We start from the raw sequence: 22,732 nt of genomic DNA on the forward strand, positions 1-22,732 counted from the left end.
TAATTTCTGGAAACTCAGAGATTGAACATTCTTATTTCCCATCAACCCCTCTGTATGATTCGTCAGATCATGAGGATGTCGATGAAAATCTCAAATTTTTTGATAGTGGTTATCGTGACCTCTCTACTTCTTCATTCAATAACGATGTTGATTCATTTGTTGTTGATATTTCTAAGCCATCGGTCTTTGAAGATATACCTGATGATGAAGTGAAAACCCCTCAAGTTTTCGAGGCACTTTAGCCCGAGCAGATGGTTATGTCAGGTCCTTGTTGTCTTGAAGTCAATTCCACTTCAGATCAGAAATATGTCGAAACATCCCACGCTCCTCATCACTCTCTTGTTTGCATTGAATATCAATCTCATCCACAATTTTCACATCCTCCACCACAATCACGCGATCCCATCGCTCATGCATTGGAGGAATCATACACAATGAGCACTCTTGCTAATCCGAAAAGGAATTTTAGCACATCAAAACTAATTTTCTCAAAAATATTTCTTGAAGACCTTCTCATCCTCTGTCATGGTAGGCTCTCATTCATGAGACATACTCACTGGAGTCTCAACTACAACTTGAGGAAGAACTAGTGATAGAGATTGTGCCAACCTTTCCCTCCTTCCCTTTGACACAACTTTAGGATTTTCAACCAGCTTCCCTTCTACTCTCTTGAGTTTTAACCTTGTAAGCATGAAATTCACTTGCAAAGTGTTAAATTCGTCTTGCACAAATAAAACCAAGAGCTCCGATACCAAACTTGATCTGATTGAAAGATGAAAAGTATTTTTCTAAGTTGGACTCAAGGAGTGGTTACCATTAAATTAAAATTGTTGAAGGAGACATTTGGAAAAAAATATTCAAAACAAAACAAGGTTTGTTTGAATGGCTAATTATGACTTTTGGTTTATGTAATGCTCTTGCTACCTTCATGCATGTGATGAACGATTTGTTGAGGCCATTTCTTGATGAGTTTTTTATAGTCTATTTATATGGCATCTTAATTTTTAGTAAATCTCGTGATTAACATGTCGTGCATTTGAGAAAAGTACTTGATGTCTTAAAGAAAGAACAATTCTATCTAAAGATTTCAAAATTCTGAGTTTGGAAAAACTTATTTAGTTTACTTGGATCATATTGTTGGAGGAGGTGAGTTGAAAATAGATCCCTCCAAGGTTGATGTCATTTTGAATTGGCCAAGGCCCAAGACAGTTACTAAGGTAAGAATTTTTTTGGGAGAAGCCCAATATTGGAGGAAATGTAGTGCTAACTTTTCTTCTATAGCAGCTCCTTTGCATTCATTGACAAGTGTGAAAAAGTTTTTTTAGTGGGGAGGAAAAAACCAAAAGGCCTTTGATGCATTGAAGGAAAAGATCAGTTCAGCTCTAGTACTTTCACTTCCAGACTTGAGACAGTCATTTGAGATTCAGACTGATGTTAGTGACTATGCCATGGGTGTAGTCCTCATGCAACATTGTAAGCCTATCTATTTTCATTCGGATATTTTCAATGGAGCAGTGATTAATTATCCTACATAGGACAAGGAATTATATGCATTGATGAAAAGTGTGAAAAAGTGGAAACACTACTTGATGGGTGAGGAAAAAATCATTCACACTTATCATCTACCATTTCAATACTTTCAATCTCAATCAAAGTTGTAGCAATCAAGGTCCTTCAAATGGATGGGTTTTCTTAAACAATTCTACTTGGTAATAAGGTATAAGATAGGTATCTACAATAAAGTTGTTGATATGCTTTCTAGGCATATTATTAGTGTAGCTACTTTACTCAAGCATAATTATATTTTGCATGAAATTTATATTGAGAAATATGCATTAGACAATGACTTTTAGGATGTTTATGCAAGCTTGAGTCAAGTTAACCAAGTAGAGGAATTGGATTATCATTTGCATGATAACTTGTTGTACCCTCTTGGCAAGCTTTGTATTCCACAAGGAGAAAGAGTCAACATCATAAGAGAGGCACATCTTCTCTTATTGTTGATCATTTCGGTGTAAGTAAGATGGCAGCACATCTACAGAGGTATTTTTATTAGCCTCGTATGCTTGAAAGACGTTTCATTATGTTCAGTCAGTAAGCCTAGCAATAGGGAGTTAGGATTGTACACACCACTTCTGGTTCCTTCATGACTGTGGGAGAATGTTTCTATGGATTGTTTAGAAGGTCCTCCATTTTCAAAAAGAGGTCATGATTATTTATATCTAGTTATGGATAGGTTCAGAAAAATGTGTATTTTGATGCCATGTAAAAAACAAGTTAAAGTTGAACAAACTGCTCAGTTATTCTTTCAGAACGTATGGGTGCATTTTGGATTGCCCACATCGATTATTAGTGATCAATATTGTCACTTTGTTGGGAATTTTTGGTCAAGCTCATGGGGATTCATGGACACCAAATTGAAAAAGATTACATCATTTCATCCACAAAGAGATGGTCAAACAGAGATGGTGAACAAGACAATGATACATCTTCTTCGTGGGTATTGCAACAAGCATCCTAAGTTGTGGGATGAACATTTCCACTATATTCAACATGCTTACAACTGGTCCAAGCACTCTTCAACTCCAACATTGCTATTTGAACCATGTTTGAGATACTTGCCTACACCTCCTTTGGATTTCATTTTTGTAAAAGATGTTACTATTGATGGTCATAGTGACATAGACAAATCAAGAAGGCTCATTGAAAAAATCCTATTGGTACACCAAAGAGTTCAAGAACAGCTTGAAAAGAGCCAAGGAAAGTACAAAGCAAAGCACAGCAAGCATCATGTAGATCACAAGTTCCAAGTCAGTGATGAAGTTTGGCTTCACATTAGGAAAGAGAGGCTCCAAGGAAAAGGTAAAAAGCTAAAACCAATTAGATATGGTCCATTCAGAATTTTGGAAAAAATTGGCAACAATGCCTTCAGGTTGGATTTGCCTTCATATATGCAAATTTATGTTGTTGTTAATGTTGAGAACTTAAGGTTGTATGAGCCTCCTTTGATTGAATATCAAGGAGAAAATGTCCAAATTCCTTCCATAGAGATTTTTCTCCCTAATACCTTGATGAACTATAACAAGACATCATTCTTGACAAAAGAACAGGGTCTTCAAAATGAGGGAATGTGGATTACCTTCAAGTGGGGCTCAAGGGAACAAATCCTTCAAAGGCCAAAGGATCGAGATTGGAAAGGTGAGGGAATTGTACCCTCACCTGCTGGACAATTGAAAGTGATCTTTTGGGGTCCAAAGGCTTTCAGTCGGGAGGAATGAACAGGTGCTCAAAAAATAACTCAAAATTCAAAGTTGTTGGATCAATGCGAAACCTAGATGACTACGTAGTACTCATCATCCTAAATCCGGCGCAACTCGTTTTGCACAAAACAGACTCAGTATGCTCCTAGAAACATGTTCTATTCGTTTTCCCAAACAGGCAATCTTTTGCAAAATGTGACAGCCCAGTCAGCAATCCGTACTGTTGACATGGTGATGAATGGGAAGGTGTATGTGGTTGTTTGAATTGGTCAATGAATTTTTTTCTGGTGAATCACAATGTGACAAGTGGCTTCTTGTTAATGATCGAATTTTCTAGTTTTTTATTGTTTGGAGTGGTGGCCAACCATAGGCTGACATGTGGCCTAGTCGGAGGCCGCCACGTGGTAGCCCGGGGGCCACCAAAACCATGGTTCAAGTTGGAGTGGAGGTAGCGAGGTCAAACCCATGACCATATAACACAAAACCAAATTCCTTTACCAATACACCATGACATGTTTCTTAACATGTATGGTCCGCGATGTTTATTTAAATGTCATATGCGCACAGTTTCAGGGTAGGGCCAGTCCACAGGCGGCTAGCTCTTGGTTACACCACCCATATATGACCATTGAAGGAGTGCAGTGCAGGGGCAGGTTGTTGGCCTTAGCCCCAGGCACATGGCCCCCCACGTGTCCATGATTTTTGGAACATAGACATTAGCGGACATTTAAAGTGTCTGACAATTTCGCCCGATTTTCGGCAAAATTATTGCTCTCTTAGTGCGTTTTGGGGCTACATTGTAGGATCGTGCCGTAGTTTGGTGATTTTTCAATGCGGTTAGCAGAAGGTTGGGATAGGCCATAACTTCTTCAATTTTTTACCAAATCAGGAACAAAAAGAAGCTACACGGGAATTTTTGGGCATTTTTGAGCCATTGGAACAGGTTTCAAAGCATTCTAAGCATTTTAAACTGATGTTTTCACACTTTTGAGCATAATATAGAGGGTCAAGCCATTGGAAGCTTAACCAAGGAGACGTAGCCTAGGAGGGGTGAACTCCTTTATCATGTGTTGTTGTGATACTGTTTATGGTGATGTTTATGTTTGTTATATGTTTTTGTTGAATCATTTGTTTATGTTAATTTGCACATAAAAACACTCAAAAACCCATGTTTAAACTTGAAAATAATTTCATAAATCCTCAAGAATATTTAATATAATTTGAAAAGGAATTTTAGCACAACAACACTAATTTTCTCAATTAGATCAAAATTAGTTTTGTTGTGTTAAAATTATGACCGTAATACCTTGACCATAAGTTTTTATCCGAACTTTGACCATAATTTTTCTTAATCTGATTGAGAAAATTAGTTTTGTTGTGCTAAAATTCCTTTTCAGATTCTATTAAATATTCTTTAGGATTTATGAAATTCTTTTCAAGTTTAAACATGAGTTTTTGAGTGTTTTTATGTAATTTTTATGTGCAAATTAACATAAACAAATTATTGAACAGCGGCATATAACATACATTAACATCACCATAAATAGTATCACAGTATCACATGATAAAGGAGTTCACCCCTCCTGGTCTACGTCTCCTTGTTCTATCTTCCAATGACTTGGCCCTCTCTATTATGCTCAAAAGTGTGAATACATTAGTTTACAATGCTTAGAATGCTCTGAAACCTGTTCCAATGGCTCCAGAATGCCCAAAAATTCCTGTGTAGCCTCTTTATGCTCCTGATTTGGTCAAAAACTGAAGAAGATATGGCCTTTCCCATTCGTTTGCTAATTGCATAGAAAATTCCCCAAAATCCAGCACCATCATACAATTTCGCCCCAAAACACGCTAACGGAGCGACAATTTCGTCGAAAATCGGGCGAAATCGTTAGACACTTTAAATGTCCACTAATTCCTATGTTCCGAAAATCATGGACACGTGGGGGCCACCTGCCCGTGGCTAAGGCCAACAACCCGCCCTCGTCAGTCAATCCCCCACACTGAACTCCGCCATTGGTCATATATGGGTGGTGTAACCAAGGGTTGGCACCGTGGGTTGGCCCTACCCCCAAATAGCGCGCATGTGACATTTAAATAAACATCAAAGTCTTAATGGTTAAGATACAATTCATGTGGCGTGATGGTTGAGGCTCCGGACTTGGTTTATGAGGTTGTGGGTTCAACCCCCATTCCCTCCACCCAGTCTTTGACCATAATTTTGGTGGCCTCTTATGCTGCCACGTGGCAGCCTCCCCCTAGGCCACGTGTAAGCCTGTGTTTGGCCACAATTTTAACCAATAAAAAAATGCAGAAATTCAACCAATAACAAGAAGCCACTTGTCACATTGTGATTCACCAAAGAAAACTTTTTGACCAAGTCAAACTGCCACATACACCTGCCCAATCAGCACCATGTCAGCAGTACGAACTACTAACTGGGCTATCAATTTTTTTTTAAATTCGCTTGTTTGGGAAATTGAACAAAACTTGTTTCTGGGAGCATACGGAGTCGATTTCATGTGAAATGAGTTGCGTCAGATTTTGGATGACGAGCACTGTGCGGTCGTCTAGGTTCCACACCAATCCAAAAACTTTGAGTTTTGAGCTATTTTTTAGCACCTGATCATTCCTCCCCACTGGAAGCCTTTTGGACCCCAAAATATCACTTTCAGTTGTCCAGTAGGTGAGGGTACAATTCGCTCACCTTTCCAATCTTGATTCATTTAGCGTTCGAAGGATTTTTTCCCTTAAGCCCCACTTGAAGGTAATCCACATTCCTTCGTTTTGAAGACCTTGTTCTTCTGTCAACAATGGTGGCTTGTTGTAGTTCATCAAGGTATTTAGGAGAAAAATCCTCTATGGAAGGAATTTGGAAATTTTCTCCTTGATATTCAATTAAAGGAGGCTCATACAACCTTAAGTTATCAACATTAACAACAGCATAAATTTGCATATATGAAGGCAAATCCAACTTGAAGGCATTGTTACCAATCTTTTCCAAAATTGTGAATCGACCATATCTAATTGTTTTTAGCTTTTTACCTTCTCCTTGGAGCCTCTCTTTGCTAATGTGAATCCAAACTTCATCACCGACTTAGAACTTGTGATCTACGTGATGCTTGTCATTCCTTGCTTTGTACTTACCTTGGCTCTTTTCAAGTTGTTCTTGAACTCTTTGGTATACCAATTGGATTTGTTCAATGAACCTTCTTTCTTTTTCTATGTCACTATGACCATCAATAACAACATCTTTCCCAAAAATAAAATCCAAAGGAGACATAGGAAAGTATCCCAAACAGGCCTCAAATGGCGATGTTTGAGTTGAAGAGTGTTTGACCCAGTTATAAGCATGTTGAATATAGTGCAAATGTTCATCCCGCAACTTAGGATGCTTACTGCAATACCCACGAAGAAGATGTATCACTTTCCTATTCACCACCTCTGTTTGACCATCTGTTCACAGATAAATATTGTACTCTTTTTCAATTTGGTGTCCATGAATCCCCACAAGATTGACCAAAAATTCCCAACAAAGTGAGAATCTCGATCACTAACAATGAATACGGGCAATGCAAAATGCACCCATACATTCTGAAAGAATAACTGAATAGTTTGTTCAACTGTAACTTTCTTGTTACATGGAATCAAAATAAACATTTTTTTGAACCTATCCACAACTACATACAAATACTCATGACCTATTTTTTACAATGGTGTTAGTGTCAGTATTTGCAGCCTTCCACCAGTGATCAAAATATGCTCTTATAAAGTGGTCTTAGGGTGTCAATGTCAAATTTTGTCATTTCAGTGAGTCTTCAAGTAAAATTTGGTCACTAGGTATGAGGTCTAGGATTGTTTTCACTCCTTCCAAAGTTTTCCAAATATTGGTCCATGTCACCATTCGGCTGAGTGTACCATCATTTAAAGAGATGTCATCATTATTTCATGTTCCAATGGGTCATTTTACACCTTGTTTGTGCTTCAGTTGTGCTTAGGTAAGGCTCATTTCCCTCTCCTAGGGTTTTGAAGGTAATTTTTCTTAGATGGTCAAATCATCAACAAAAATTGTATCCTGATACTCATACACCTTCCCCTATCCTTAATATACCTTCTTAAACACTTCCCATCACTGATATCCCTCAAATTCATCATTTTCCCACAAACCCTAGCCTATTGTTACAATTTGACACTTTTCTAGGTTAGGCTTGTGTTTTTCCCTTTTGGACCCCTTCCCGTCACTCGATCCTTGAAATTCCACTTTCCCCTATTTCCTAACATCCCTCCCTACTTCCGTAAATTTTCTCCATAAATTAGAAGCCCCTCATCCCCTTCATCAACCTTCATTTCTACAAATCCCTTGTTCCACACATCGGGATAGATTCTATTCAAATGATGTTTCTGAGCAAGAAAAGATGAATTTGACAAACATGAGAGAGGTTTTTTTCCATATTAGACCCAAGAAGAAAAACCTCCTTCAGTTTGTACACAGGTCTCATGGTTTGGGAGAAATGTCCAAACAATAATTTTCCACAGGAGAGTTGCGACACTTCTGGAGTGACCTTGGCAAAATCAAGTTTTATCCTAGTTGTAGTGACCCAATGACTTGATGGATGAGTCAACTGATAACTAGACACAGAGAAATTTCAAATGAGCTATCATGAGTTCAATTTGGAGTTGAGGAAGACCTCCTAAAGTTGACTGAAACAACACTCTGCATTTTGGCAGCCTCATTCTTGAAATTTTGACCAGTCTTGGGAGATTGAGATTTTGACAGGCCAAAAGAGCTCCAAATACATAACTTCTAGGTCTTCTAGAAAGTAGACTTGAAGAAATTTCTAATGAGCTATCATGGACTCAATTTGGATGCCAAGAAGGCCTTCAAAAGGGACCTGAAATTGGTGTTGCACGTTGAGCCAGTGGCGCTGCTCGTAGAGCAGATTTTGCTCACGATGCCTATTTTCCCAGTTTTTGACTATGATCATGGATTCTCTCTCATGGTGGATTATTTACTATTGTAAATGATGTCATGGCTTTTAAATATGATGGTTAAAAAGTTGTATAGGGTATATTCATTTCTTTAGGAGTTAGTTTGAAGTCAAATCAATCAGTTTTTCACTTTTAGAGGCAAATTGTTGATGATGCCTATATTCCTGTTTCTTGTTTCGTATCAGTTAGATCAGCTCCTCATCTTAGGGATTTGACCCCTGAATATGGGAGGAGGTTGAATTCTTGTCTATATATTCTTTTTCTTTCTCTTTGTGAGAGGTTGGACTCACTTGGATGCTCAAAGCTTGATTGTACATCATTGTAAGCAGTTTGGCAAGGAGATGAATAAGACTTTCAGCTATTTTTATGGGATCCCTGTGGTATGGAGTTTTAGTACAGTTTCTTCTTTTTTAATCATTTGTTTACATGTTTTATGTGTGCCATCATTCATTTCATTTCTTCTAGTTGAATGTTATCAAGTTTGATAGGTAGAATCCATTATATCAGTGCTCTGCCTTGGGAAATCATTCAATATTTCATGTTTTCTACTGTTTAAGAAGGATCCATGATTGTCACATGCCCTTCTTAGCTCCTCATTAGTCTTAGACACCTCACACCATTAAGCCTAAAGTGCTAAAGCCTATGTCTACCTTGCCCCATAGAACACCCTGCATTTCTGACCTAATTTGCCAAACCTGAATTGCCCAACTCCATCAGATCCAACAAAACACCAACAAATTTCAATTAAAATCTTCGAGCTACTATACCTAGCCTAAAATCCTTTACTTGATCCATTCATCTTGACTGATATCCTTATGGAGAGAGCCCTCTTTCGACCTAGTAGGGGTAACTACTTGGCTAGGCGTGGTTTGTGGTTACCCTGGCATTGCCTTCCTTCAGCCTGAGGTTCAATCCAAGTGATAAAAAATGGAATACCTCCTACAAAATCCATAGAAACACTCTCCCAAGGTCATGAAGGAACCAGAAGTGGTGTGTACAATCCTAACTTCCTATTGCTAGGTCTACTAACTACACATAATGGACATCCTTTAATAAAACGTGACATGCTTTCAAGCGTAGGAGACTAATAACAATACCTCTGTAGATGTACCATCGTTTTACTTACACCAAAATGACCAACAGTAATAGAAGTATGTACCTGTCTTATGATGTTGAATTTTTCTCCCTGTGGATTACAAATCTTGCCAAGATGGTACAATAAGTTATCATGCAAATGATAATCCAATTCCTCTAATTGGTTACCTTGACTCAAGCTTACATAAACATCCTGAAAGTCATTATCTAATTTATATTGCTCAATATAAATTTCATCCAAAATAGATTATGTTTGAGTAATGTAGCTACACTAATAGGCCTAGAAAGCATATCAACAACTTTATTGTAAATACCCTTCTTATACCTTATTACCAAGTGGAATTATTGAAGAAAACCCATCCATCAGAAGTGCCTTGATTTCTGCAAATTTGATTGAGATTCCAAGTATTGAAATGGCTAATGATCAACGTGAATGATTGTTTCCTTATCCATCAAGTAATGTTTCCATTTTTTCACACTTTGCACCAATGCATACAATTGCTTGTCATATGTAGGATAATTGATCACTGCACCATTAAAGTTTCCAAATGAAAATAGATAGGCTTACCATGTTGCATGAGGACTACACCCATGGCGTAGTCACTAGCATCAGTTTGAATCTCAAATGACTGTCTCAAGTCTAGAAGTGCAAGTACTAGAGCTGAACTGATATTTTCCTTCAATGTAGGAAAGACCTTTTGTTGTTTGCCTCCCCACTGAAAAACCTTTTTCACACTTGTCAATGCATGCAAAGGAGATACTATAGAAGAAAAGTTAGCACTAAATTTCCTTCAATATTTGGCTGCTCCGAAAAAACTTCTTACCTGAGTAACTATCTTGGGCCTTGGCCAATTCAAAATTACATCAACCTTGGAGGGATTTATTTTCAAACCACCTCCTCCAACAATATGACCCAAGTAAACAAAAGAAGTTTTACCAAACTCACACTTTGACATCTTTAGATACAACAATTCTTTCTTTAAGACATCAAGTATTTTTCTCACATGCATGACATGTTAATCACAATATTTACTAAAAATTAAGATGTCATCTAAGTATACTATAAAAAAATCATCAAGAAATTCCCTCAACACATCATTCATCACATGCATGAAGGTAGCAGGAGCATTACATAAACCAAAAGGCATAACTAGCCATTCAAACAAACCTTGTTTTGTTTTGAATGTTGTCTTCCAAATGTCTCATTCAACAATTCTAATTTGATGGTAGCCACTCCTGAAGTACAACTTAGTAAAATACTTTTCATCTTTCAATTGATCAAGTAAATCATCTATTCTAGGCAATGGGTAACGGTTCTTTACCGTAATCTTGTTCAATGCACAGCGGTCCACACACATACGCCATGTTCCATCCTTCTTTGGCACCAAAACAATAGGTGAACGACATGGCGAAGAAGATGGCTTGATGATCCCTTTATCCAACAACTCTTGAATTTTCTTTTTAATTTTTGTACTTTCCATCACTGACATCCTGTACATGCCAATGTTAGGAAGAGGACTATCTTGTTGCAACTGTATCTCATGTTGGGTTCCTCTCTTGGGAGACAATCTTTTGGTTCCTGAAACATCTCATCATATTGTTTAAAAGCATCAACCAATTCAAATTTCAATATTGAATCAAAACCTTGAAAAGCTTCATTATCAACATCATTCTTGGGTTTGATCATTAGAAGCACAAAATTTTTGCTTGAATTCACTAGTCTTTCATCTACACCGCATTAACAAGTGAAAGATTTAGTTTCCTGCTATGAGCTCTCACAATATATTCTACTCCATATTTGAACAAATGGTATTTGTTTTCATGCCTATGGAAGACAGATTTTTTGTCATAGAGATACAGACTGCCCAAGACTATACCACATATGTCTAATGGCACAACATCAAGCTCCACTTCATCTATGAAATTGGCAGTAATGGTGAGTTTCAGTTTACACTTTCTAGTTACCTGCAATTGTGCATTGTCTCACACCCATCCAAGTGGATATGGTTTATGATGTGGAATAGTTTCCAAGTTTAAATTTTTGACAATGATTTCAAAGATAAGATCGGTTTGAGATCCACTGTCGAAAAGTGTATCAATTTTGCTATGTTTTGAGATCACCCTTATGTGAAAAAAATTCTATCCTCTTCTTTTCCTTTGGAGTTTCATTATGTGAATTTGAAGTACTAGTGCTAGCAATGGATTCATTTCCCTTTATACCCATGGTGTTATGAAACCAGCTCAAGAAAAGATAGAAAAGATAGATCAACGCCTTAGAATTTAGCCTCTTCGAGGGGGAAACCTCCTTTACATTACATAAATGAACAATTCTTGGATGATACAAATGAAAATACCTCCTTTCTATATATAGGAGTCTAAGTGGTCCCAATACAATCAAAGCCTACATAACAATAATATTGTAGGGCACAACAATAACAATAGTGGGCTTCTATGTGGCACAATAGTAACAATATGGGCACTACATGGGTACATCAATATAATAAGTGGGTTGTACTAATAACAATAAGGGGTTACACTAGTAGTATAGGGGCCTAACATGCCCCTCTCCTTCAAAAAGCGTTGTCCTCAACGCTTGAGTAGTTCTTGATGCTTCTGTATAAAATTCTTGTCCTCCCATGTGGAATCTTCAGCGGGTAAGTTCTTCCACTTGATGAGATACTCTAAAATTGATCAATTTCGTAGCTGTTGGGTTCTTGTTTCTATGACTGCTCCAAGTTCCAATATGATTTTTCCTTCTTCTTCAATTTCTGGCAATATTGTTTGAATTGGGATCTTTTGCAACTTTTGAATAAATGGCCATACTTCTTCGTCCTTCTTCCATTCATCCCTTGCTTTGTTTATCCAATCTGGTTGGATAATATAAATAGCACAAAAGAATGCTTCCACATCCTCATCCTTGAAGAGTCTTCCCATTCGGTAAGGTCGCCATTTTTTAAGTGCATGTAGTATTGCCAACATTTCCTTCTCATAAATAGCTTGCTTGAGATGTAGCAGTAAAAATACCCAATCACCTACATCAAAACATTTTTCACTACGATGTTTATCTACTTGTTGTTTCGTTTGATTTTGCACCGAAGTGGCGTTATCCTTTAAAAGTTGGAGAACTTGTTGTTGATGCTCGATGTGATATTTCACTGCTTGAACCTTTTTCTTCTTGATATGTCCTTCTATCTCTAGAGCTTGAGGAGTGGTAATTTCTTCCAATCCTTTACAAGATATGGTCAGATTCATTTCTTGATGCTCGATGTGATCTTTCACTTCTTGAACATTTTTCTTCTTGATATGTCCTTCTATCTTGATAGTTTGAGGAGTGGTAATTTCGAACAATGAATTACAAGATATGGTTGGATTCATTTCTTCTTTCTCGATGTGATATTTCACTTCTTGCACATTTTTCTTCTTTATATGTCCTTCTATCTTGAGAGTTTGAGGAGTGGTAATTCTTGCCAATGCTTTACAAGATATGGTCTGATTCATTTCTTCTTTCTCTGCGGTGAGGTCCTGGCGTATATCTTCTTCTATTGATGTTTCTTGATCCTTTTCTTCCTCCTCTTCATATTCTATGTAAAATAATTTCTTCTCGGCACACTTATGACCTTTAGTGCATTTTCTATCACAATTGTAACAAAGCCTTTTTTCTCTTTTTTCTTCCAATTGTTGTGGTGTAACCCTTGTAGGTTGTGGAAGGCTAGGAGAAACAACACTTCCATCTTTATAGTTGTGAGGGGTACGCTTCCTGGTTTCCATAATTTTTCTTTCCACTATGTCACAAATCCCTTTTACTCTTTCCAATTGTTGTGGTGTTGCTCTAAATAAGGTGTTGCTCTTTGTATCCTCATAATGTGCTATCATTTCCTCCGTGAAAATTGACCACGTAACAAGCTGTTTACGAGAACAAAGCCCTTTGTACCATAAAAATTGATCTGCTTCTAAATATGAAGATGCAATACATACCTTTTGTAACAGTTGTACACCATGTAGATCAAAATATTGCTCCATCTGAAGTATCCAATTTACCGGATCCTTGCCATCAAACTTCCTCATCTTGCTTTTTCTTGATTTTAGGAGCTCGACCTTGAAACGACTGTAACTCTGTACTTTCAGATCTTTAAGTTCTAAAATTGAGATATATAGTAGCCCTCTGTGTCCTGTTTCCAATGCCACCAGTCTGATCCAAATTGGATTCTCTAAGAGAGAGTTATGCACAATCTCCCAAGATGACTTGATTATAGACCTTTCCGGAAGAGCGAACTTGTATGAAGTTCCACGTGTCACTGTTTCAACCTTTGGATCTAAAAAAGATATATAAAAAAACTACAGTCCATCCTCTTTCTGTACCTTCTTACAAAATTTCAATCTAATCCCTAGCGAGAAAGTTATGACGATTTTCCCCAGGTCACCTGTTTGGAATGTAATTCAGGGTCTGCAAAAAGACCAACTTCCTCAGATCATATCTCCGTAAATAGTGCGCAAAAAGCTCTGAAATTCGGACCCAAGGTTCAACGCGATGTCTTCTCAAATGGGTTTCTTTTGCGACTTCTGAAACGTCACAGAAAAAAAGTTATAGCGAAAATTCCACGATGACCTGTTTGGAGCAGCGAAACCCTAGAATCCAAAGCTCTGATACCAAATGTTATGAAACCAGCTCAAGAAAAGATAGAAAAGATAGATCAACGCCTTATAATTCAGCCTCTTCGAGGGGGCAACCTCCTTTACATTACATAAATGAACAATTCTTGGATGATACAAATGAAAATACCTCCTTTCTATATATAGGAGTCTAAGTGGTCCCAATACAATCAAAGCCTACATAACAATAATATTGTAGGGCACAACAATAACAATAGTGGGCTTCTATGTGGCACAATAGTAACAATATGGGCACTACATGGGTACATCAATATAATAAGTGGGTTGCACTAATAACAATAAGGGGTTACACTAGTAGTATAGGGGCCTAACACATGGCTATAATTTTAGTTTCATCACCCGAATCGGATCCCAAATCCTGTTGAGTGGTTGCAGTTGTCTTTTGTTTTCCCTTGTTATTGAATTTATTTGGTTTCATTTCAGGATGAAGCTTCCAACAATGAGCTTCATCATGACCCTCTTTGGAACAATTCTTGCATGTTAATTTCTCTCCTTCCTTCTTGATAGATGCATTTTTCTTTCCCTTCCCTTTGAAACCCTTTTCTTTTCCTTTACCCTTAAATGGATTTTTACTACCCTCTTCTGGAGTGTTTTTCCCTCTTGCCTCAAGATGAGTGGCTTGCACACACACCTCATCTAGATTATTGGGATTAAACATAAGGATAATATGCCTAAGGTAACTGTGTAAAACCCCTATCTACTTCAACAATGTGTCTTGTTATTACAAATATACACCTAACACTAGAGACCTTTTTTTGAATTCTTGGGTGTACTCTTGCACATTTTGACCTTTAAGTTGCCTAAAGTTCTGTCAATTCATGATGGCTTTCTGCCTATAAGCTACAGGGTAGAATTATCTTTTAATTGTAGTAATGAAATCAGACCAAGAAATTGATATCTTACCATGTTTTTTTATCTCTTCTTGTGTCTTTGATTCCCACCATACTAATGCTACACCCTCCATCCTCAAGGAAGATAATTGAATCTTTATGTCATCCTCTTGAAGGTTTTTAATTCAGCAATATACCTCCAACTGATGAACCTCTACATTCTCTTCAACATTATACATGGGCAGTTCAAATTTAACATCAAGTTTTAATAAGGGTGATTTACCAACTCCTTTTGAGGTATGTTGATGAGTATGAGTAAGGGTGTTGTTAGTGGAAGAGGGTGAAGATGTTTGTGAAGAAGAAGATGAAGAATATTGTGGAGAGGGTGGAGGTTTACCTCCATTTCCATTACCTCTTCTCTTGAAGAACCTTCTCCTTTGGGAGGTTTATATCTTTCACCCTACAATCTGGTATTCCTCTCTTCATGGAGGACCTTCACCATCTCTGTCATATCAAATAAAGCCTTCCTGAAGACCTTCTCATCCTTTGTCATTATAGGTTCTCCTTCATGAGACATTCTCACTGGAGTCTCAACTGCAACTTGAGGAAGAACTGGTGATGGAGATTATGGAAACCTTGCCCTCCTTCCCTTTGACCCAACTTCAGGGCTTTCAACCAACTTCCCTTCTCCTCTCTTGAGTTTCAACCTTGTAAGCATGCCATTCACTTGCAAATAGCTAAATCCTTCTTGCACAAATAAAACCAAGAGCTATGATACCAAACTTGATCTGATTAAGAAAAAAAAATTGTTGTGCTAAAATTCATTTTCATATTATATTAAATATGCTTGAGGATTTATGATATTGTTTGCAAGTTAAAACATGGATTTCTGAGTGTTTTTATGTAATTTTTATGTGAAAATTAACATAAACAAATGACAGAACAGCAACATATAACAAACATTAACATCACCATAAATAGTATCACAGTGGCACATGATAAAGGAGTTCACCCCTCCTGGGATACGTCTCCTTGTTCTAGCTTCCAATGGCTTGGCCCTCTCTATTATGCTCAAAATTGTAAATACATCAATTTACAATGCTCAAAATTAAGAAAAATACCTTGACCATAAGTTTTTCATCATCTAATTAAGAAAAATTATGGTCTAATTTTTTATAGTCTTGTTGTGTTAAAATTATCACCATAATACCTTGACAACATACACCTGCCAAGTTAGTGCCACGTCAACAATACGGACTATTGACAGGGCTGTCACACTTTAAAAAAATTCGCTACTTTGGGAAAATGAACAGAACATGTTTCTGGGAGCATACGGAGTCCGTTTCGCACGAAAAAAAGTTGTGCCAGATGTAGGATGATGAGAACTACGTGGTCATTCACGTTCCACACTAATCCGACAACTTTGAATTTTGAGATATATTTTGAGCACTCGATCATTCCTCCCCACTAGAAGCCTTTTGGACCCCAAAACATCGCTTTCAAGTGTCCAACAAGTGAGGGTATAGTTCCCTCACCTTTCCAATCTCAATCCATTTGGCCTTTGAAGGATTTGTTCCCTTAAGCCCCACTCGAAGGTAATCCACATTCCCTCATTTTGAAGACCTTGTTCTTCTATCAAGAATGGTGTGTTGTTGTAGTTTATTGAGGTATTCATGAGAAAAATCCTCTATGGAAGTAATTTGTACATTTTCTCCTTGATATTCAATCAAAGGAAGCTCATACAACCCTAATTTCTCAACATTAATAACAACATCAATTTGCATATATGAAGGCCAATCCAACCTGAAGGCATTGTTATCAATATTTTCCAAATTTCTGAATGAATAATATCTAATTGATTTTATTTTTTACCTTCTCCTTGGAGCCTCTCTTTTCTAATGTGAAGCCAAACTTCATCACCAACTTGGAACTTGTGATCTACATGAAGCTTTTCATGCCTCACTTTTTACTTGCCTGAGTTCTTTTCAAGTTGTTCATGAACTCTTTGGTATACCAATTGGATTTGTTCAATGAACCTTCTTGCTTTGTCTATGTCACTATGACCATCAATAGCAATATCTTTCCCAAAATTAAAATCCAAATGAGACTTAGGCAACTATTCCAAGCATGCAACAAATGACGATGTTTGAGTTGAAGAGTGATTGGCCTAGTTGTAAGAATGTTGAATATAGTGAACATGTTCATCCCACTACTTAGGATACTTACTGCAATACCCATTAAGAAGATGTATCATTGTCTTGTTTACCACCTCTGTTTGACCATCTGTTTACAGATGAAATGTTGTACTCTTTTCCAATTTGGTGTCCATGAATCCCCACAAGCTTGACCAAAAATTCCCAACAAAGTAAGAATAATGATCACCAACAATGGATGTGGGAAATCCAAAATGCACCCATACATTTTGAAAGAATAACTGAGCAGTTTGTTCAGCTGTAACTTTCTTTTTACATGGCATCAAAATACACATTTTACTGAACCTATCCACAACTACATACAAATAATCATGACATTTTTTTTACAATGGAAGACCTCCTACAAAATCCATAGAAACACTCTCCCATGGTCATGAAGGAACTAGAAGTGGTGTGTACAATCCTAACTTCCCATTTCTAGGCTTACTAACTACACATAATGAACATCCTTTAATAAAACATGACACACTTTCAAGCATACGAGTCCAATAACAATACCTTTGTAGATGTGTCATCATTTTACTTACACCAAAATGACCAGCATTAAAAGAAGTGTGTGCCTCTCTTATGATGTTGACTCTCTCTCCCCGTGGAATAAAAATCTTGACAAGATAGTACAACAAGTTATCATGCAAATGATAATCCAATTCCTCTACTTGGTTACCTTGACTCAAGCTTTCATAAACATCTTGAAAGTCATTGTCTAATGCATATTGCCCAATATAACTTTCATGCAAAACATAATTATGCTTGAGTAAATTAGTTGCACTAATAATAGGCCTAGAAATCATATCAGCAACTTTATTGTAGATACCTTTATTATACCTTATTACCAAGTGGAACTTTTTAAGAAAACCCATCCATCGGAAGTGCCTTGATTGCTACAAATTTGATTGAGATTGCAAGTATTACAAGGGTTGATGATCAGTGTGAATGATTGTTTCCTTACCCATCAAGTAATGTTTGCATTTTTCCCACTTTGCACCAATGCATACAATTCCTTGTCATATGTATGATAATTGATCATTGCACCATTGAAAGTTTACGAATGAAAACAGATAGCCTTACCATGTTGCATGAGGACTGCACCCATGGCATGGTCACTAAGATCAGTCTAAATCTCAAATGATTGTCTCAAGTCTCGAAGTGAAACTACTCAAGATGAAATGGTATTTTCCTTCAATGCATCAAAGGCCTTTTGTTGTTTGCCTCCCACTGAAAAATCTTTTTCACACTTGTCAATGCATACAAAGGAGTTTCTATAGAAGAAAATTTCGCAATGAATTTCATCCAATATTGGGCTACTCCCAAGAAACTCCTTACCTCAGTAGCTATCTTGGGCCTTAGCCAATTTAAAATTACATCAACCTTGGAGGGATCTATTTTCAACTCACCTCCTCCAACAATATGATCCAAGTAAACTGAAGAAGTTTTTCGAAACTCACACTTTGATATCTTTAGATAGAATTGTTCTTTCTTTAAGATATCAAGTACTTTTCTCACATGCATGACATGTTAATCATGAGATTTACTGAAAAGTAAGATGCCATATAAGAAGAATATAACAAATGCATTAATAAATGGCCTCAACACATCATTCATCACATGAATGAAGGTATCAAGAGCATTACATAAACCAAAAGTCATAATTAGCCATTCAAACAAACCTTGTTTTGTTTTGAGTGTTGTTTTCCAAATGTCTCCTTTAGCAATTCTAATTTGATGGTAACCACTCCTTGAGTCCAAATTAGAAAAATACTTTTCATCTTTCAATTGATCAAGTAAATCATATATTCTAGGCAATGGGTAACGGTTCTTTACCTTGTTCAATGCACGGAAATCCACACACATGCACCATGTTCCAACCCTCTTTGGCACCAAAACAATAGGTGAACCACATGGCGAAGAAGATTGCTTGATGATCCCTTTATCCAACAACTCTTGAATTTATTTTTTAATTTCTTCACTTTCCATCACTGACATCCTGTACATGCTAATGTTAGGAAGAGGACTATCTTGCTGCAACTGTATCTCATGTTGGATTCCTTTCATGGGAGAAAATCCTTTTGGTTCCTAAAACATTTCATCATATTAGTTAACAACATCAACCAATTCATATTTCAATCTTGAATCACAACCTTGAAAAGCTTCATTATCAACATCATTATTAGATTTGATCATTAGAAGCATGAAAGTTTTTCTTAAATTCACTAGTCTTTTCATCTACCCCGCATTAACAAGTGAAAGATTTAGTTTCTTGTTATAAGCTCTCAAAATATATTCTACTCCATCTTTGAACAAATGATATTTGTTTTCATGTCCATGGAAGATATCTTTTCTGTCACAGAGATACGGGTTGCGCAAAACTATACCACATATGTCAAATGAAACAACATCAAGCTCCACTTCATCTATGAAATTTGCAGTAATGGTGAATTTCATTTTACACTTTCTAGTTACCTGCAATTGTGCATTGTCACACACCCATCCAAGTGGAGATGGTTTATGATGTGGAATGGTTTCCAAGTTTAAACTTTTGACAATTTTTCAAAGATAAGATTGTCTTGAGAGCCATTGTCGAAAAGTGTATCAATTTTGTTATGTTTTGAGATCACCCTTATGTGAAAAGGTTCTATCCTCTTCTTTTCATTTGGAGTATCATTGTGTGAATTTGAAGTACTAGTGTTGGCAATGGATTATTTTCCCTTCATAACCATGGATGTAATTTTAGTTTCACCACTTGAATCGGATCCCAAATCCTATTGAGTGGTTGCAGTTGTCTTTTGTTTTCACTTGTTGTTGAATTTCTTTAGTTTCATTTTAGGATGAATCTTCCAACAATGAGCTTCATTGTGACCCTCTTTGGAACAATGCTTGCATGTTAATTTCTCTCCTTACTTCTTAATAGATGCATTTTTCTTCCGCTTCCCTTTGAAACCCTTTTCTTTTCCTTTACTCTTAAATGGATTTTTACTACACTCTTCTCGAGTTTTTTTCCCACTTGCCTCAATATTAGTGGCTTGCACAGACACCTCATCTAGATTATTTGGATTAAACATAAGGATAGTATGCCTAAGGTTACTATGTAAACCCCCTATGTACTTCAGTAATGTGTCTTGTGATTGCATATCTACTCCTAACATTAGAGACCTTTTTCTGAATTCTTAGGTGTAATTTGCAAATTTTGACCTTTAAGTTGTCTAAAGTTCTCCCAATTCACGATGGATTTTTGCATATAAGCTAGAGGGTAGAATTGTATTTTAATTGTAGCAATGAAATCAGACCAAGAAATTGATATCTTACTGTTTTTTTTATCTCTTCTTGTGTCTTTGATTCCCACCATACTAATGTTGCACCCTCCATCCTCAAGGAAGCTAATTGAATCTTTATGTCATCCTCTTGAAGGTTTTGAATTTTGCAATAGACCTCCAACTAACGAACCTTTGCATTCACTTCACCATTATACATGGGTAGTTAAAATTTAACATCAAGTTTTAATAAGGGTGATTTACCAGTTCCTTTTGAGGTATGTTGATGAGTATGACTAAGGGTTGTGTTAGTGGAAGAGGGTGAAGATGTTCGTGAGAAAGAATATGAAGAATATGGTGGATAGGGTGGAGGTTTACCTCCATTTCCATTACCTCCTCCTCCTGAAGAAACTTTCCCTTTAGGAGGTTTGGAGCTTTCACCTTGCAATCTGGTATTTCTCTCTTCATAGAGGACCTTCACCATCTTTGTCATATCAAAGAAAGCCTTCCTGAAGACCTTCTCATCCTTTGTCATTATAGGATCTCCTTCTTGAGACATACTTAATGGAGTCCCAACTACAACTTGAGGAAGAACCGGTGATGGAGATTGTGGCAAACTTTCCCAACTTTCCCTTGACCCATCTTCAAGGCTTTCAACTAGCTTTCCTTCTCCTCTCTTGAGTTTCAAGCTTGTAAGCATTACATTCACTTGCAAACAATTAAATCATTAGTACACAAATAAAACCAGGTGCTCTGATACCAAACTTGATCTAATTGAGAAAAAAAAATTGTTGTGCTAAAATTTCTTTTCAGATTATATTAAATATGCTTGAGGATTTATGAAATTATTTGTAAGTTTAAACATGGTTTTTTGAGTGTTTTTATGTAATTTTTATGTGAAAACAAACATTAAAAAATGAGTAAACCCCTAAAAGAGTTGTTTCATACCCTAAAGAAACTTAGTCATCTGAGTGAATCATTCCCCAAAAGTTCCATCTCAAAAATCATCCAGAAAGTGCCAAAACTGAACCATACTGACTGCTACACTGTCAGGGTGAGATGCATACTGGCTGGTACACTGTCAAAGTGTGATGCATATTGTTTAGGCCTTCTATAGGGTGCGATGGGCGAGGATGGACAAATTTCCAGGACAGTTTGTTAGTTGGTTGCTCATGGAATCTTCTAGAGCCACTTGCCTCGCTGAAGTCGCCCAAGGATGACCAAAGGAATTAGGAAGCCATCTCCAATTCCCCTCTCTTGTGGAACCAATTGTAACAAGTGGAATGACACTAATCAATCCCCGTAGATGAATCACCCTCTTGCAAACATCTATAAAAGGATCTCCCATTCAAGAGATCAGAAGGCTGGAATATTGTGAATTGCAAGTAAGTGTTGATAGTTTGTAATTGAGGAGAGAGAATTGTATTCTTGTTGGTGTGATCTTGCCATTTCATGAGGTGAAGAAGGATTGAAGCTGGGAGGACGGTGTTGGATCAGACAACTGGGTTGTAATTCTCCTTTCTATTAATAAAGCTCTTCAAGTTTTCTCCATTATGATTGTGTAATTGTGTATCATTTTGTTCATTATATATCTGATTCTGTAATGTTTATGGTGTAATAGATCACGATGCTTTGATGGTTCTTTGTTGCTTTACTTGTGCAGGTACTCTCCAAGCATGTTAAGTACGGGGAGGAGTTGCAGGATCTGCCAAAGGAGAGAGAGATCAGGCAAGGGATCAAGCGAAAGTTCCAGGTTGGTTTTCTACTATCTTTCTCTTATCTGTTACACATAGGAAAGATCATTGAATTGATTTAAACTGTCTTGTGTCAAGCTCATTAAAAAATGAAACAAGGTATCTGAGTAGATTTCCTTGTCTTGTGTCAAGCTCATTAAAAAACGAAACAGGGACCCCTGGAGAAAAGTTCCAATTCGAGTCTCTGATTAGATCTCGTAAAATCCCATTCGAGTCTTTCACTTGATCTCGTAAAATAACTTTCATTCCATCCACCTGATAGCCATGAGTAGTCTACTTAGGTGAATGTAATGAAGCTTGGGGGGCATGCACCTAATGGTAAATATAATTTTCCCTGTAGGTTATGTGATTGGTCTATCACACCATTCACCTTTGTCTATCTGCACAAAGCCAAAGAGGTGTTGGATAACCGTCCTGTTTCACTGCAGCGACTTCCATCTAGCTACAGGAGACTCTCCCTTTCACATTGTTGGGGGAATGCAAACCATTTTCAAGCATAGTTTTTCATTTCAAGCTTGTGTAAAAATGAAACTGAATCTAAGCATAGTTTTTCATTTGAAGCGTGTGTAAACATGAAACTGAATCCAAGCATAGTTCCCTATTATTCAAGCTTGTCTAAAAATGAACCCATTTCAATTTTTAAACCTTGTGATTGCCATTCTATCAACCTTTTCA

The sequence above is a fragment of the Pinus tabuliformis genome, chromosome 4_1 (genome assembly GCF_031772625.1).
Source record: "Pinus tabuliformis cultivar Carrire ecotype Pingquan chromosome 4_1, CPIR1, whole genome shotgun sequence".
NCBI lineage: Eukaryota > Viridiplantae > Streptophyta > Pinopsida > Pinales > Pinaceae > Pinus > Pinus tabuliformis.